General features: G+C 36.8%; 2 long non-coding RNA genes across 2 annotated transcripts; one reads left to right on the plus strand and one right to left on the minus strand.

The window, feature by feature from the left end:
• The first annotated feature begins 8,540 nt into the window (after window positions 1–8,540).
• Window positions 8,541–12,741, plus strand: LOC141912110 (uncharacterized). Its single transcript, XR_012620125.1, has 4 exons — window positions 8,541–8,768; window positions 9,085–9,250; window positions 10,658–10,738; window positions 12,398–12,741. It is a non-coding gene; the product is annotated as an uncharacterized LOC141912110 (long non-coding RNA).
• Window positions 12,742–13,950: 1,209 nt separating this feature from the next.
• On the minus strand, window positions 13,951–14,513 carry LOC141912364 (uncharacterized). Its single transcript, XR_012620149.1, has 3 exons — window positions 14,312–14,513; window positions 14,149–14,212; window positions 13,951–13,978 (listed from the first exon to the last, which is right to left on the minus strand). It is a non-coding gene; the product is annotated as an uncharacterized LOC141912364 (long non-coding RNA).
• Window positions 14,514–16,528: the final 2,015 nt, after the last annotated feature.

Raw genomic sequence — 16,528 nt, forward strand, 5'->3', positions numbered from 1 at the left:
ATCACCGCGTGTCGAAACGCCGTGTGAACGCTCACCAAAATTTGGTCCGGTCTAAATTGAGACCGGACCAGGTACGGACCCATTTAGAACGGCCTAACTAGTTGTCGTGTGAACTCGGCTTAGATAAATCACGTTTGTATGATCATGTCGTTGCTCAGCACTTTTTCTGAGGACAACATATGTAGTTGGCGTTGCTTGTTGGATATCCACAGAGTCTGCTTTTTGGCATAGCACACATTTCCGACGGTGGACTTTTTCACGGATCGAACCAGCATTTATAGAAATTGTCGTTAAGGGATTTGTGATCACCATGTCGAATATCTAAAATTAGAGTATGATATATATTGATAGTAAAAATGGCTGATTTTTGTTCAAACAATTCTAGGCCTATAGTTATGCTTTTAGATGAGCTGAATTTTAAATTAGTTCAAATATATTAAGATTAAATAGATTGATGATATGGACAGTTTCAAATTATGTTCTTCTCCAAATTTCTTCTACTACACTTTTTTTAGTAAAATTGTGCAGTTCAAATAATCAGGAAATAGGCTTGTTCTTGAAAATAACTTTTGCTGTTTTCATTTAATCATAAAACTGGATGTCATAAAAATCAGTAGACAATTGTTAAGTAAAATGTATGCATATAGGTTAACGAATGCAAATAATGCATACTTACATTAAGGAAGAACTAGAAGAATTCTAAACCAGAAAAACATCTTTCAGTGAAGACAACCATTTTGAAAAAAAAGTTGCAACGGCCTCTTATTGTTCCATCTGTCGCCCCGTGGAGACAGAATTTTTCAGCTAGCATTTATATTTTTCGAGAAACCTGGGTATAACGAGGACAATGTTGATGTTTGAAATGAATGACGTTGTTGCCTTGGAGTTTTACGGGAAACTGCACCAGTTGTCAAGATGACAACACCCTATAACCTACAGATGAGTAACTAAGCTTTCGCATGATACCAAATTTATCCATAAGGTATCCGGGTTAAACGAAACCTAAAAATATCAAATTAGCTGCAAAGCAGCGATGACGGGTTTTCTGCAAAGCCATTCACTAGGATGATGGGAATTGTAGTAAATTGAAATACTGATACATATAATAAAATGCATTGACAGAATTGAACCTAATATGCAACCACTGTGTAAACGTCAAACGTGATTCAGCTTTGAAACCTGAACATACGCGGACATACAGTCAACAAATATGAATTTATTCGACCAGGACATTATTTTGGCATTCAAACATCATGATCCTGTATTATCACCACGCTAAAAATGGATCTGTCCTATTAAGAACTCATCTTAAGCACCCGCTGAGTCAATAGATTGAGTGAATTTACAGATAAGAACGATTTGGAATAGATTTCAAGAAGTTAATCTTTTTATTGAAATATTAGAATAAATACATATATCGTAGTGTAGATCCAATCAATAAATTGCGCAGTTTTCTTAATTAGCATAAAACCTACGGCTAACATTTTATATTTAAGGATTCAGTCATGTTTAGATAGTTGGTTTGATCAATGATTAGGGTTAGGGCGAGGTGTAGGCATAATAGGAGTGAGCATTTTATCTTGATACAACGGACCACCGGTTAATGTTAAGTTAATTTAAAATGTTAAGTATAATTCACGCTGTTCACGATCTCTACACTGTAAATATCATCAGTATACATAACACCAAAAATATAACTCATTCACTAAAATCAAAGTCGACTTACTTTTTTAAGGTACACGCTGACGATGTCCACGCTAAAATCTAAGTCTATTAAAAGGCATAGTAAGGTACCACGTTGACGATGTCCGCGCTGTCTACACTAAATTCAAAGTCTACACTATAAGGCATAGTAAGGTACCACGTTGACGCGATTTCCACGATGTTTACTCTAAAATCAAGGTCCACTATAAGGCAAGGTACCACGCTGACGATGTCCACGCTGTCTACACTAAAAATCAAAGTCTATACTCTAAGGCATAGTAAGGTAACACGTTGACGATGTCCACGCTGTCTACACTAAAATCAAAGTCAATAATACTATAAAGCATAGTAATTAGGTACCACGTTGACGATGTCCACGATGTCTACACTAAAATCAAAGTCTTCAACACACAGTACATATACAAGGTACCACGCTATCACAGTCGATTACACTAAGTCAAAGTCTACTATAACTCAGTACAACGATTTGGTGGCGCTACTAATTAAAAACTCATCCAATTCAATTAAACATTATTTACATGTTACAAAATCAACATTCTCCATTTACATGATTTCAACTAACAAATATGCTCCTCTGGGACACCCAAGCTGCAGTCGTACCAACAATTCAATTCAAGATTTATTGCTTCCGTATAATTACAAAGATTTATACATGGGACAGACATGGCAAAAGACAAAGAGACACTGACACTGATGGTAAAATAACAGGAGAAAAAAAAACACATTTGAACAGTACAAACAGTTGATTACTTATGTTAATCACATTATGTTAATCACATTTACAAAAATACAAACAATAAAAATAAAAAAGTTGAGCGATTACTATTGATTGTCACGTTTAGATATAAAATCATTCACAATATTGAATATAATCTTAGCAATTTCTGAGTCCCCGCCCCCTGATGACAAAATGACTAAATCAAATCAAGATACTGAAACGAAGGGGCGATTATGGTCATAGATTATGGTCATTTCTAATTTGGGAGAAACAAGGGCAAAGTAGGGGAGGTATACCGGCCCGTTTTAACAGCTAAGGAATGAGCACTCGGGCGTAATTTGGTCAGGGTCTCGTGGGCTAGAATGTTGAGAGAGACTTTCAGGTAATTTTCCATGAAAAAAGAGTGTTTAGAGAGTGTCGAGGCTATTTGCGGAGTTTCGGGTATTTTACGGAGTCGTTGATTTTATGTAACCAGGAGCAAGCATCTGACTTCGACATTCCATCCCATGCCGTAAAAAAAGTTCGACTATCGTCGAAGTTGACTCGTCCAACGACTTTGGAGGGAGTCCGCAAGAGGTTTTCGCTGTCACGTTTTTCATAGCCATTTTTTCTTGCTTCAGCTTATTGGCAATTCTTCCAGCAAATTTTCACCTGTGTCTGGACCACTCTCGTCGCGACTCTTAAGGCTGGCTTATGTCGACAAGCAACGCGACGCCTACCGACGCAACTGGGTTTATCGCCGCTTAGCGGCAACTAGCGGCCTACGAGAGGCCGCCAGTTGCTGCTCTATCGGTTCGACATAAGCTGGCTCGTCGCAAGCCGTATCCGGCTAGATATTCTATGTTCTATGCCCATGTTCTACTCCGGCCTACAGGCGGACAGTAGCTTTCGATCGCAGCCGACATAAGCTCAACTGCGACGCGACGGAACTGAGCGCAGGGGTTCCAGCCAATGAGAGACCGCATATGCATAGTACAAATTTTCACCGCTAGTTAGCGTCATTCGTAATTAAACTTTCAAATTCAAGTAGTTCAAAACGTAAACCAAACCTTCAGCACGGCAGGGGACTGGACCGAAGATCTAGAAACGAAATTGGTATAATTATGGTGTGAGCGGCCATCTTTATATAATGTCGCTAGTACGTTGTATTCAAAATAGAATCAGAAAGATCAAAGTCTTAAAGAAATAGCTTTTCTAATAGAAATATATTTCCTAATAATTCAAATTTATTCTCAAAATGCTTATCACGTGACCATTTGAGCCGTTGCAGTTGCTAGTAATCGCAACCGACATAAGCAGGGAAGCAACTGGGAGGATATCATATGCCGCTAGTCGGCATCAGTTGCTGCGAATCGGAGCGCAATCGACATAAGCTGTGCTGCGATCGCAGTTGCTCTCAGTTGCGTCGGTAGGAGTCGGTAGGCGTCGCGTTGCTTGTCGACATAAGCCAGCCTTTAACTAACTACCTACGGACAAGTCTATTTATTTTCTATTGACGTCGATCTTGTTGGGATATTTCGCTTTATTTTCGGCGTACATACATGCCATTTTGTTCGTGTTTGTTATCTCTTTATGAAAATGGGCAGTGTATACCATGTGATCTGGGTGATTTTTTTTTATTGGGAAGATACATTGCCAACACGTGTTTCACTACGCGGGCCGACCGCAATGGTTGTGCTATCATAGGTCCAGATAATTTCCAAACCACATTGACGCGTGCGGCAGTTGCTGGAAAATATTTAACAACTAAACAAGTAGATAGAACTAATTATTTTTGATTGGTGTCTTGGCAACAAAAAGCTGCTCTTTCCCCTATGATATAATTGACGCGTCCCTGCCTCACTGCGCATGTGTGCAACGACATCATAAACGTCGCGATGGCGGTCGTTCTCGCCGATTTAAAGCTCAATTTTCGAGAATAGGCCTACTTATCAATCCTTTAAATCGGTGCAAAATTAATATAAAAACAAATATAGCTGCATAGCACCGATAACGGGTTTCTGCCTAATTGGTTCATATGTCGAACTGGGAAGCGTACGAAGATTTCATCGAAATAATTCTAGCCCATAACATATGACTATTGCTAAGAAGCGCAACCTGGGTCAACATTATGCTGGATATGTGGATATTAGGAGTCCATTTGTCAAAGCATCGAAGCAATACAGTCCAACCTGTTTATGTCTCAGATCGAGCGCGCGGGGCAGGGCCGTCATTATATTGCTGACTTATCCAAATTATACTTACACAGCGCAACGTTTTTCAGTGTGTCAACTCCGTCGTACTCTGCATTATAGGACAGTGAGGAATTGAATTTTAGCCACCTGAGCCCTTGGCTTGTTTCGAAAAGACTTTAAATGACTTCACAGAATTTTATAATGAGTCTAGGACTTTCTAAATTTTTGAAGAATGCTTTCTCTGGTTTTGGGATAAATTAAAATTCACTCCTGAATACATTAGTAAAAAATTAGACAAATAGATTCTTATCTTATTGAAAGAAATTCTACTGAACACAGATTTTGAAATGAATTATGTGTCGATTGATCCAGACGAAATAATTACAGCTAAATCAACTGACGATCAACAAGTTGGAGTTTTCATTTATCTTCGGATAATTGGTCTACCCCTGATGATACAAGCATTTTGGCGACATCTTTTGAAACCTCAACACTTTATCTGCGCGCGTCAATTAGTCAGCCACAGTCGATTTTCATGCCATCTGACCGGTTTCCACCTGTAATTAAGCAATCTAATGTAAGAATTACTCAGTTATGTAATAGAGGAGTGAAAGAAAGTATAATAAATATTTAAATAATGCGTTTGTCGTGAAACATCTACTATATCGTAGATATACTACTATATCGTAGAGCATAGACACCGACCGTTAAGCCATGTGGTATTGGTATTTTAAGGGCTATTCGGTTTACTCCAAAACAAGTCTCTTTAAAAGATAGACTTTTAAAAGCTTCATATCAAGGGTATATCGTAGGACTCTTGATGCTCGTGAACTATCATCCCATAATAACAATAAATCAAATTCTGCATGTACACTAGCACGACTGATTACTGGTCCAAATATTTAAACATGACATTAGAAAAAAAAACAATTAGGCCTACACAAAACGTCAAGTACATACAGCATCTGAGACGCTTAATTTGAAACGTACACTGTGGTTAAAATATATTCCCACCAGCTGCAAGAATCGGCAAAGGAATTGAAGACCGTAGTGACCAGTTTATTCCACGATTGATAGCTGGGAAGAAAGTAATCGAAATAAATAGTCGTATACATAAGTGTAAACCAGTCCCTTACTAACTACTAAGGCTTTCCAATGGCTCTAAACACTACATTAAGGGCCTAAATCTATTCTAGGCGTATCTCCCAAAAGGCTAGGCATTAAGGAAGTAGGTAGCCAACAATGATCATTGCTTTGCCGAGTACTCATTTGCTAACATATGTACTCATATCATAGCACCACCCAGTGGAAAGGTAACCTTAACTGCAGTTAGTTGCCAGGTAGTTTTCGGCGCATGAAAGCAACTGGCTGGATACAATCAGTTGCTCGAATTTGTCGATGTGAACGAGCTTACGACTGGTTAGCGTCCATCTATCTCCAGTTCCACCCAGTTGCTCATGTTCTACTTTTGAGCAACTAGTTGTACTCAGTTGCTCTCATATCCGTCGATGTGAGCGCTCCATAATCAACAACGCATGGTTGTAACTGACTAAAACAAAGCTATTTGTCATGTGACTTGTGATGCCCTCAAGAATATTTGCTAAACCACATCTCAGTTGCTGTCGATGTGTGCGCTATGGACCTAGCGACCGGCATGAGCCACGCAGTTGCTGGTTTTTACTAAATTTTCGATGTGCGCGGGGTACTCGCTCACTAGCAACTAGTTGTCTCCAGTCGCTTTGTCGATGTGCGCTAGGCTTAACATTCCCTGGTTAGTGGATTCTCACCTTAAATTGCATAAACTCTGCTGTCGTTGTCATCATTCCGAGTCGTCAAGTGAACGCGGAAGTAAAATACCTTTCCACAGAAGCAATGGCTTTGTGATTTTTTGATTTTCGTTGATTGTTTCTTTTTTTCAATGGGTTTTCTGGTTTTATTAGCCACCACACATTGCAGTGTTTTTCGCATATGTGCTAAAAATAAGGAGAAATAACTAAGGGGCCGTCCATAAAAGACATCCACGCTATAGGATGGAGGGGGGTTTGATTTTTTGGCCTTTTGTAGACAAGGTGATATGGATTTTATGTGGACATAGGGGCAGGGGGGGTCAAATTTTCCATATTTTGTGTGGACGTCTTTTATGGACAGCCCCTAACTAGGGGTCCAGGGACACCATGCCAACTTGAGAAGCAACTGGTGATATCCATATGATAAAAGCATAGCGTACCTATGAAACTAAATAAAATATATAATTCAATCTATGTTAAGTGACATATTCTTCAGTTATCATTCATTACCTTCTGGTTTAAGTTTTTTCGCTCGGAGTGCTATTGGCGAATTGATAGCAAGTGCATCGAAACCTGTAAATATAAGATAAATACTAATGATAAATATGTATATAAATAACAGATGCGTAGTAATTAGAGAATTTTCATCTCTTTCTACAAAACTATGCATCATTAGAGTACGGGTATGAGAACTTTCTTACCTAGATCCTGGGCATCATGTAAATCGGTAAAAATTCTGTCATCCACATTCTCGACTGAAGTTTTTACTGTGTTGTTTTCTTCTTTGCTTTCGTCCAAATTCTCGACTGTAGTTATTACTGTGTTGTTGTTTTCTTTGCTTTCGTCCAAATTCTCGACTGTAGTTATTACTGTGTTGTTGTTTTCTTTGCTTTCGTCCAAATTCTCGACTGTAGTTATTACTGTGTTGTTGTTTTCTTTGCTTTCGTCCAAATTCTCGACTGTAGTTATTACTGTGTTGTTGTTTTCTTTGCTTTCGTCCAAATTCTCGACTGTAGTTATTACTGTGTTGTTGTTTTCTTTGCTTTCGTCCAAATTCTCGACTGTAGTTATTACTGTGTTGTTTTCTTCATCTGCTGATATCTTATGACCAGTTGATTCTACAACATGAATGTACTTCATAATACATGTACTCAAAGATTTTTACTTTCCAAAAAGAAAGAAAAATAGAGGGAATATAAGAATTTACCAGCAATTCTTTTAAATAGGTCTTCAGGAACATTGTCTTTTGGTATAGTTGTTGCAGAAAGGGTTCTTCTATTAAATCTGGTTGTTCCTGTTGTTCCACCCATCAATTTTGCATCTTTGCGAAGCTGTGCCTGGGTGAAGCGAACATGACTCTGACGATCCTTCATTATTTTGTAAAATTCCGTAATACGCACAGCTATTCCTGTATCCATTTGTTTTCCTCCAAAATGGCACGAAACCACTTTAATCATAGAACTTATCTAGTAGTAAAGTACACGCCAAAATTAGCAAAAAAATACCAAAATACTACCAAAAACATATCAAAAATTTGTGTATATATGCATACCTTATCTCTTGCCAGAGTGCCAAGCGCAATTTCTAAAACTTCCAAGAAGATGGAGTCATGGCACCTATCTTTCTTCAGCTGATGAGCAAAAACTCCTGATTTCAAGACTACATTCTCAAAATGTGCCATAATTTCCTCATCTGTTGCATTAAGTCCAATTGTATCTCTGAACTGCAAAAAGTCACAACTTATACATAACTGATTTTTTTAAAATGAATGATATCATCTTACATTTAATTCGATGAAATAATATTTCAATCATAGAATATGTTTTACTCACTTTCTTGGCATACGTCAATAGCATTGCATAATCCTGATCACCATCCACGAGTGTACAAGCTTTCAGCTGAATTTGACCTTGACCCTTGACAGTGGCGTACGTGCGCGTCCTTAGTTACCGTGCGTGAACTTGCTGATTATATTTTTGCGCTGCGCTGTGTGTCATAATATGAATTTTCAATCATTGTTCTAAATCTTTAACAGATATTCATTCAGGAAATCTGTTTTTGTGGTTTTTAGATTGATAAAATCATATTTCATTATAAAAATACGCAGTGGTCCTCCTGGTGGTGATTTTCCTAAAATGGCCGCCGTCGGCGATGTTTTCAATAATTTTTGACGTCAAATTCAAAGATTTCACAGGATAACACTGGATTATGTGCATACGATATCATATTTGATATTGGCAACAGATGAAGGAAGATAACGATGGCTTAATTGGTGTAAATGCGTACGATAGATGCTGTATTTGCCTCTGAAATGCAATATTTCTGTTCTATTTCCGGGTTCTCGAGTCGACTGACCAGCTGACAGTAAGTACTGCTGATACGTGTGTAGGCTTTTAGTTGACTTTGTAGCTTACCAAAACCACCTGAACCATTTCTTTACGCAAAATGATAAATAGGTATGGTAGATTCTCTTTGTATAATGGCAGATAATTCGACATTCAATAGTAAAATGATACTCGAAAGACCTCCTGTCCTGGAGGACTGGACCTGGTGTAGTAGCCGTAGGTCACCGCAGCTCCACAATACTAAAAAGTTCATGCTGATACTTTGAAATGAAAAGGCCTAATGCACCGAAGCTGTTTCGGCAGAATATGTGACATGAATTTTTATCCGAATATAGGTCTATTGCAGACTGTACCAGGACTGAACTCAGATTGGCTATGCCGTAAAGACTTTCCAGTCGAAAATAAGTGGACCAGAATTTCATGTTTTAAGAAAAGGATGGAATTCACCAACAGGAAAGATGATTTGGCTGATAATGTGGCTGTGGCCACAGTTATATCTCGGTAAGTCAATATCTCATAGGCCTACGAACAGACGTAAGCACGAAATTCTGATTTTTTAACCTCCCTGCCCCATGTACGAAGTAATAACTGGTAAGCAGATTATATCTTAATTGTTTACTTTATTCGTATAGGACTATAGGCTACGGCTGACAGTAGAGCGAGCGGGAGGGAATAAACCCGAACATAACTCTATGGTTTAAAAACCATAAAGTTGCCCATTTCCCATCCACTTCTCTACTGTCAGACAAACAGATATATAGACAGACATAGACAGACATAGATAGACAGAATACATTAATAGTTAATAGACTGACAGTAGAGCGAGCGGGAGGGAATAAACCCGAACATAACTCTATGGTTTAAAAACCATAAAGTTGCCCATTTCCCATCCACTTCTCTACTGTCAGACAAACAGATAGATAGACAGACAGACAGACATAGATAGACAGAATACATTAATAGTTAATAGACTGACAGTAGAGCGAGCGGGAGGGAATAAACCCGAACATAACTCTATGGTTTAAAAACCATAAAGTTGCCCATTTCCCATCCACTTCTCTACTGTCAGACATCACGGTGAAAATATTACTATCACTCCGAAAATGCACATAACAAAGTATAGGGCCTAGATGTTTGGTACTTGATTGAAAATTTAGCTCTTACTACATTTTTGACATTTTCGTTCATTTTGTTTAGTTATAAAAAATCCACCGCACAGACATTTGCGTGGAACAGTTTCGATACTTAGCGTTTTCGTAGTATATAGACCCTGATTAATGAAGATTAACTTGGTTCGTAGAATATTGTCCCTTATAGTGCAATAAACTCGTCCATCTTTATTGACACTAGCATGTTTAGATTCCAGTCCTTGTTCGCCAAACATGCCAATTGTCCTCCAGACACGAACAAATTCTGGTACATGATAAATTAGCATGTGCATTTTCGGAGTGATGTTTGTGTCCGGAAACGCGTTCGGATACCACATACCGAAATCATCACAAAGCCTACCTAGTTCTTCAACTTCAGAATTTTCAAGGAAACGGTTTGCCGTATATAATGTATAGATTGAGTGAAATTTCTCAAACAAAAGTTGGAATAATGACTGAGTAGCTGGGTCAAATTCTAGTGCTTCACATAATTTACGCGGATTATTGATTCCTTTTGATTCATCGATTTTGAACATTTTATGGATATGATTGCCGACAAAACTATTCGAATGGTAGGCCTGTCGATCAATACCAATCTCAGATAGGATATTGTTGAGTTTTTTTTGGGTCGGTCCTTGAATACTATTAATTTCTTTGAAAATTTCATTCAGAAGAGATTGTTCCGGGGCTATTTGTGTTTTCAAAGTTGAGATGTCTTTTTTTAGCTTTGTGATGATGATGTTTTGTTTTTTTATGATAGAATCTGCTGATGGTTTGCGACCAGTAAAACATTCTATACACCTAAATTCATCAGGATTCGATACGCATTGTTTATGAAAGGGTAAGTTGCAATCTACGCAGTATGTATATTCATTTGGGTTTGCATTTTCAATAGAGCGAATGAAGCAGATGGATGCCGTGCAGTCAATTACCGATGAACCTTTACGGTGGGAAATTTTCATGAGATTAAGTAATTGGCTGGATGATTCAAAAGACAATTGTTTCGATTCGATTTCTAGTCTTAATTTTGAAACTACTTCTGATTGGTCTTGCCATTTTTTGTTTAATTCAGGGTTCGATTCCCTTAAGTTTGTCTGGTCGTGTTCTTTGCACTTGTTTTCCATCATCTCAAAGAAACAGTGGCCTAATCCTAGGGAAATATGGAGAACTGGAGGAACGAGATGAAGCATGTCTGATGGTTTGAATAGCATTGATGATGAAATACTCAAGGTTTCTGGGCCGAATGATTGTGGTGATTTTGATGAATTTTCGAGATATGATGCGATAGTACGGTTTTGATATGGATGGGAAGATGGATTGTGTGGTGTTCTGTTCTTTTTCCTAAGATCTTCAAGTTTTACTTGGCACCATAAACAGGGATAGGTAGCCGAGGGCCCCTGGTGACCCATGCAGTTACACAGATATGCATAATCCCCAATGAGGAACATCCTAACAGGCAAATCTAATTTTCTATTATCAATCATTGTTGATATAGTGATATCATTAGCATCGATTTCATCTTTGAAAATCCCGAATACCGTTCTCATATTCTCAACAATATCAGTGCCTTCAAAATAGCCAATCATTTCGCTGGCATCTGCACTGTTGTTCCCTTCCCCATTTATAACCGAGTATATCATTTTTGTACTACCCCCTCCCTTGTCAATACCCACTTTGACCCAAACTTCATTGTGAAAATTTGGATGAAAACTCATTTTCTTTCGGTCAGATAGATTTTGTACAGTTCTTTGAATTTGTAACTTCAAATTAGTCAGAGTTGCATGAGGAGCTGTCTTTTTTTCATGGGTTCTCGAATTAACTTCTAATTCTGTTTGGCCTACAGTGATATAGGGGGTGAAAGATTTTCCCCTCTGCAAGATCTCTTGTCGGATTTTGTTTGCAGATGGAAAGATTGGCGTTCCATAGCTTTTTAGAACCCGTTTCAAGTCGAAAAGTCGTCTCATCGGCAGACGCAGAGCAAGTTTTAATTCAACAGATTGCGATGCGGTTAATGGTTTGAGTAGATGTAATTGTTGAGAATGGTCTATTGCAGATTTAGATAATTTGGGATTGTGTGATAGAAATGTTGAAAGCGTGATGCTGCTCTGATATGAATTGATTGGTTTAGCTGATATTGTGTCTAATACATTTTTCATTGTCAATGCTCGAGCTTCTAGAGTTTGGGAACTTGCCGCTGATGATGGGACATTAGGGATGCTCAATTTGCAAAACTTTTCAGGGCGAGACTTCGTTAAGTGACGAGCATCGAAGATGCTATTCATATTTCCTCCGCATATTTCTAATAAGCTTTTATTTCTGATTAGAGATTCATATTGTTCGTATTGCAATATCTGATTTTGTAACTCTTCTAATTTCTGATCTTTAATTTTGATTTGCTCTGCTAAATTTACATTTTCTGATTGCAAAACCAATTCCTCACTTTCTATCCGTCTCATTTTCGACTCAAGTAGTTTGATCTTAATTTCTTGTTTATTTTCAGTTGCGGTGTTCTCCGTTTGACAGCTGCGATCCTCTTTGAAATGATAGGTCGGTACAGATGTTTCAACGTTGGTACTTGGTACATACATAACAGGGGACGTAAATGGAGTACTGGTAAATGGAGGCTGAATATTTGATTCTTTTTCGTCAAATGAAGTTTGCGATTGAGGAGAAAACTGGCTAGACACACTTTCACTCAATAGGCTCGTATTTCCCCATTTTGCATTTCCTATTGAATCAATAGATGGTAAAATACAATCAATTTCAATGAATTAATTTTCATGCATACGAGTCCCTTCATTTATAAACCAATGTCGATCATTATCAGTTGAAATAAAAGATCAATGGAAGTGTACATATGGTACTAATTAATTTAGTTTTGTTGTTTTCTCATTAATCCATATATTCATAAATAGGAAGTATTAGTCACCAGTTAGTAAATATAATTCAACTTACCTAACCATTTTTATCATAATTTCTTTCCATTTCAAATATAAGACCCACAATAACATTATACGTAGAACATTGTGTCTTTACACTTGCTAGGGTTCATTTGAGTTCTTAAGTTTGTAGTTAACAACAATCCAGAATAAATGCCAATGGAATAGTGGTGAGAGTTCTACCCTTTTTTTATTGTGGGTTGTTGTCACTCATAAACCCTCAAATTCTCAGTCTCACTCACTGGCAGTCATCATAATATAATTACTTCACCTCCTTTTTCTGAACAATTCTTAAATATGAACATGTGCATTGTATACATTGTAAACCTGAGGCCTGTTTTCCAAGAATACATACGAGACTCGTATTAATGTTTCAATACTGATATTGGCTTAGGGGGGAATGGGTTAATAGGCACAACAGGAGTAGACTATACACGAAACACATTTATTTGAGAATTGCCATTTAAGATCTTCATGATCCCTAGATACTTTGATTCAGAGCATGTTTAGAAATCAGTTCCTTTTTGAAAAATAAATCAGAACTTAAAAAGTCAGAAAATATAATTATTGTTTTTATTCAATCAGAAAATAAACTTAATTTAAATAACAAATTCCAAAGTTTATTTTTCACTCTCATTTGAATGCAGCTATAGATTATATTTTTAACAAATATACTTACAAATCAAAAATCGAAAATGTATACCTTATTCATGAATAACTAACTTGCCAGCAAAATGCAATGGGAACAGCCGAGGCATAGGCATGATTCATAGTTGGCATTTTGGGAGTGAAGAATGAAACTACTGGGACATAAAAAGAATTGTATTGATATACGTACTTGCTTCGATCATTTTTTTTACTTTAGCTTTATTTTTCTTACTTTTCTGGTTGGACCCATAATAAAGCTTACGTTTGCCTTGACCAACTTTCCTGTCAAAATTTTCTGCCATTCTGAAATTGAAATCATGCCAATTCAAGTAACAAAGTAACCGCTTATTTGTAAGCATGAGATGGTTTTTCAACTTAGCATACGAAATTAAATTGTTGGTTTACCTCACCTGACTAAATTAAAAATATGGCTAGACTGCAGTCTAAACGATATCAATATCAACACTTGCGGTTGGACTCTTGACACTGCGAATCTGAAATTATAAACAAAAAACTACAGCTTAATCAAGGAATTTTTAACTTTTTGGTATAGACTGACACTGCGACTGCGAAAAATCTGAAATTATAAACAAAAGTACAGCTTAATCAAGGAATTTTTAGCCCGAGGAGAACTTTTTAGTATGAAATACATTTTTCGGCCTACCTCACTAGACGATATTGAAGGGCCCCACCCGACGGCAGCCTGCCACTGAAGGACCACGAAAAATCTGAAATTATTGAAGTTACATGCATGATTGATCAATTTTTTTATTTCAAAGTCCAAGAAAAAGTTTTCGATTTGAAAAATGACTGATTTTTGAGCCTACCTCACGAGACGATATCTTATTTTATGAGTACAGTAGGAATTTAAACGACGAAAAATATCCTGAAAGAGAAAAGTGGATATTCGAACAGAAAGTCTAAAAGGGGACTACTATTTGATTTGGCTTTGCTTTTGGACATGAATCAGGCCTCTCTACTATTGAACATACGATTCAATATGAATTATCTCTCATGGATATCACTAAATTCGGTGTTCAAATGAGGCAAGGCCTATAAAGATAAAGATACTGCGAATTTGAATGATGATCGAAATCGACTAAAACTTATTTCCGGGTTAGGAGCGACACGATTTCTCAGCGATACGGCGATTCTATCTAACTATCATTTTAAAGCAATAGAAGATGGACATTATGTACTGGTATATTTTCAACTACTCACCCGTACACAACATGAAACGATCTAAAATACTTTTGGATGGATAACTGCCAGTATCTGCGTAGTTCCATCGGCGTCATTTGAACCAATACCCCTGCTATTTCGTTGTTGCTCTCAACCAAGGCTCTCTCAAGGGTATGTGGGTGATACGCATCCCTTTCCTGAATAAACACTTTCCTAAAACATATATGAAAAACTAAATGAAAGATCATGTCCCGATAAATCCGATGAAAATCTGCAAAAATTTGCTTACACTTCACGGTCTGGTTCATATGGAGAACAGAAATTCAAAATCATGCCGGAACCATCACTAGACGTTATGAGGCGAACGATTTCGAGAGAAAAATTAAATCCTTCTAGCCACTGTGTTCTACGTTTTTTTTCTGTATAATTTTCACGTACTCTGAATGCATCGCCAAATTCATTATTGCCAGCCATCTCTAAAAAATAATGATAATAATAATAAGTCTTTATTTCGTACAAAAAGTACAGACTGTAAGAGGAAAGATAAGAATACGAAAATGCAAAAATTCACATGAAGAACATTTTTACAGACTGAATAATTAAAGAACATAGATTCAAATATAAATGTAGGCTACATGACTTAATAGATACAGTAATAATTGATTAGGTCTTTTATCTCATTTTGGCTGAATAGAAAGTTAGGGGATGGATAGAACAGTACATAAACTAAGTCAATATATGCTGGGCTGCTTCAATATATTCAACTGTGGATGGTGAGAACTGGATATCAGGAATACTGGTTTGGAATAGAAATCTGTTAAATTTGTATCTATTAGAAATATGATTTAAACTGCTACTGACAACTGCTATTGCCACAAAAACTTAATACTGGGTTATCGGAGTTAATACATGATTGAAGAAATTTCCAAAATCTACGATGCAATTTAACTTCAATGGGTTCATCATTACACAAAAGATATAGAATAAATAGCAAAATATATAGCATAAATATTTAGATGATATGTTATATATCATTTGCCATGTTACTGCAATTAAATTCTATATTCAATTATATATCATGATAATCTCTATGTACTTACCCAGTAAAACAGTTAGAGCGTTCAGGATAATCTAAATGTACAATCTAAATTCTTAAAAATCCTTCTGTATAATCAATGATCCGCTAATACGAGTGTCTATTCGAAGTGATGATGATCGGTTTGCAATTCTCTGTCTACTGAAAGTTTTCAATAATGGTCCCACTTTATACAGTAAGTCCTTGAATATTATTGGTTCGAAGAAATGTAATATATCATTGTTCAGCTCATTTATTAATTCAAATATTAGTGTACTAATTGGACAAGTGGTGCCTCAATGACACACCTGTTAGACATAATTAAAAACTAGTCTTTTAAATTAGATTAGGCATAAATCAATGCCAATTAATCTAATGTAATGAGAGACACCCTCACTCTTATTTCAGGATTAACGAATTTATGCCATCTGGCAAAATTTCAAATTTGCAAGAGGTGCCAGTCGATTCAAATATATGAAACTTTTGAAAAATAAAGAAAATTCTATACGCAATTTTAACAGTCGAATACGCAATGCAGATTCTTTTATGAAGAGGTACATTTCCATTTCAATTTTCTTCGTCTTGGCCTTCATGAAGATCACATGCTCATTAAGGAGATCCTGTTGTGTAAATCTTCTTCCCTTCGCTTTGCTTTCTGGAATGAGAAATGAATTTATGATTGTGCGTTGTTTGGATTGACTAGACGTTTTATGAAACATTGAAACATCCGACAGTGTTTAGATTCAATCAACGAGCATACAATATCATATCATATCATTATTTACCA

The sequence above is a fragment of the Tubulanus polymorphus genome, chromosome 10 (genome assembly GCF_964204645.1).
Source record: "Tubulanus polymorphus chromosome 10, tnTubPoly1.2, whole genome shotgun sequence".
Taxonomy (NCBI): Eukaryota; Metazoa; Nemertea; class Palaeonemertea; order Tubulaniformes; family Tubulanidae; genus Tubulanus; species Tubulanus polymorphus.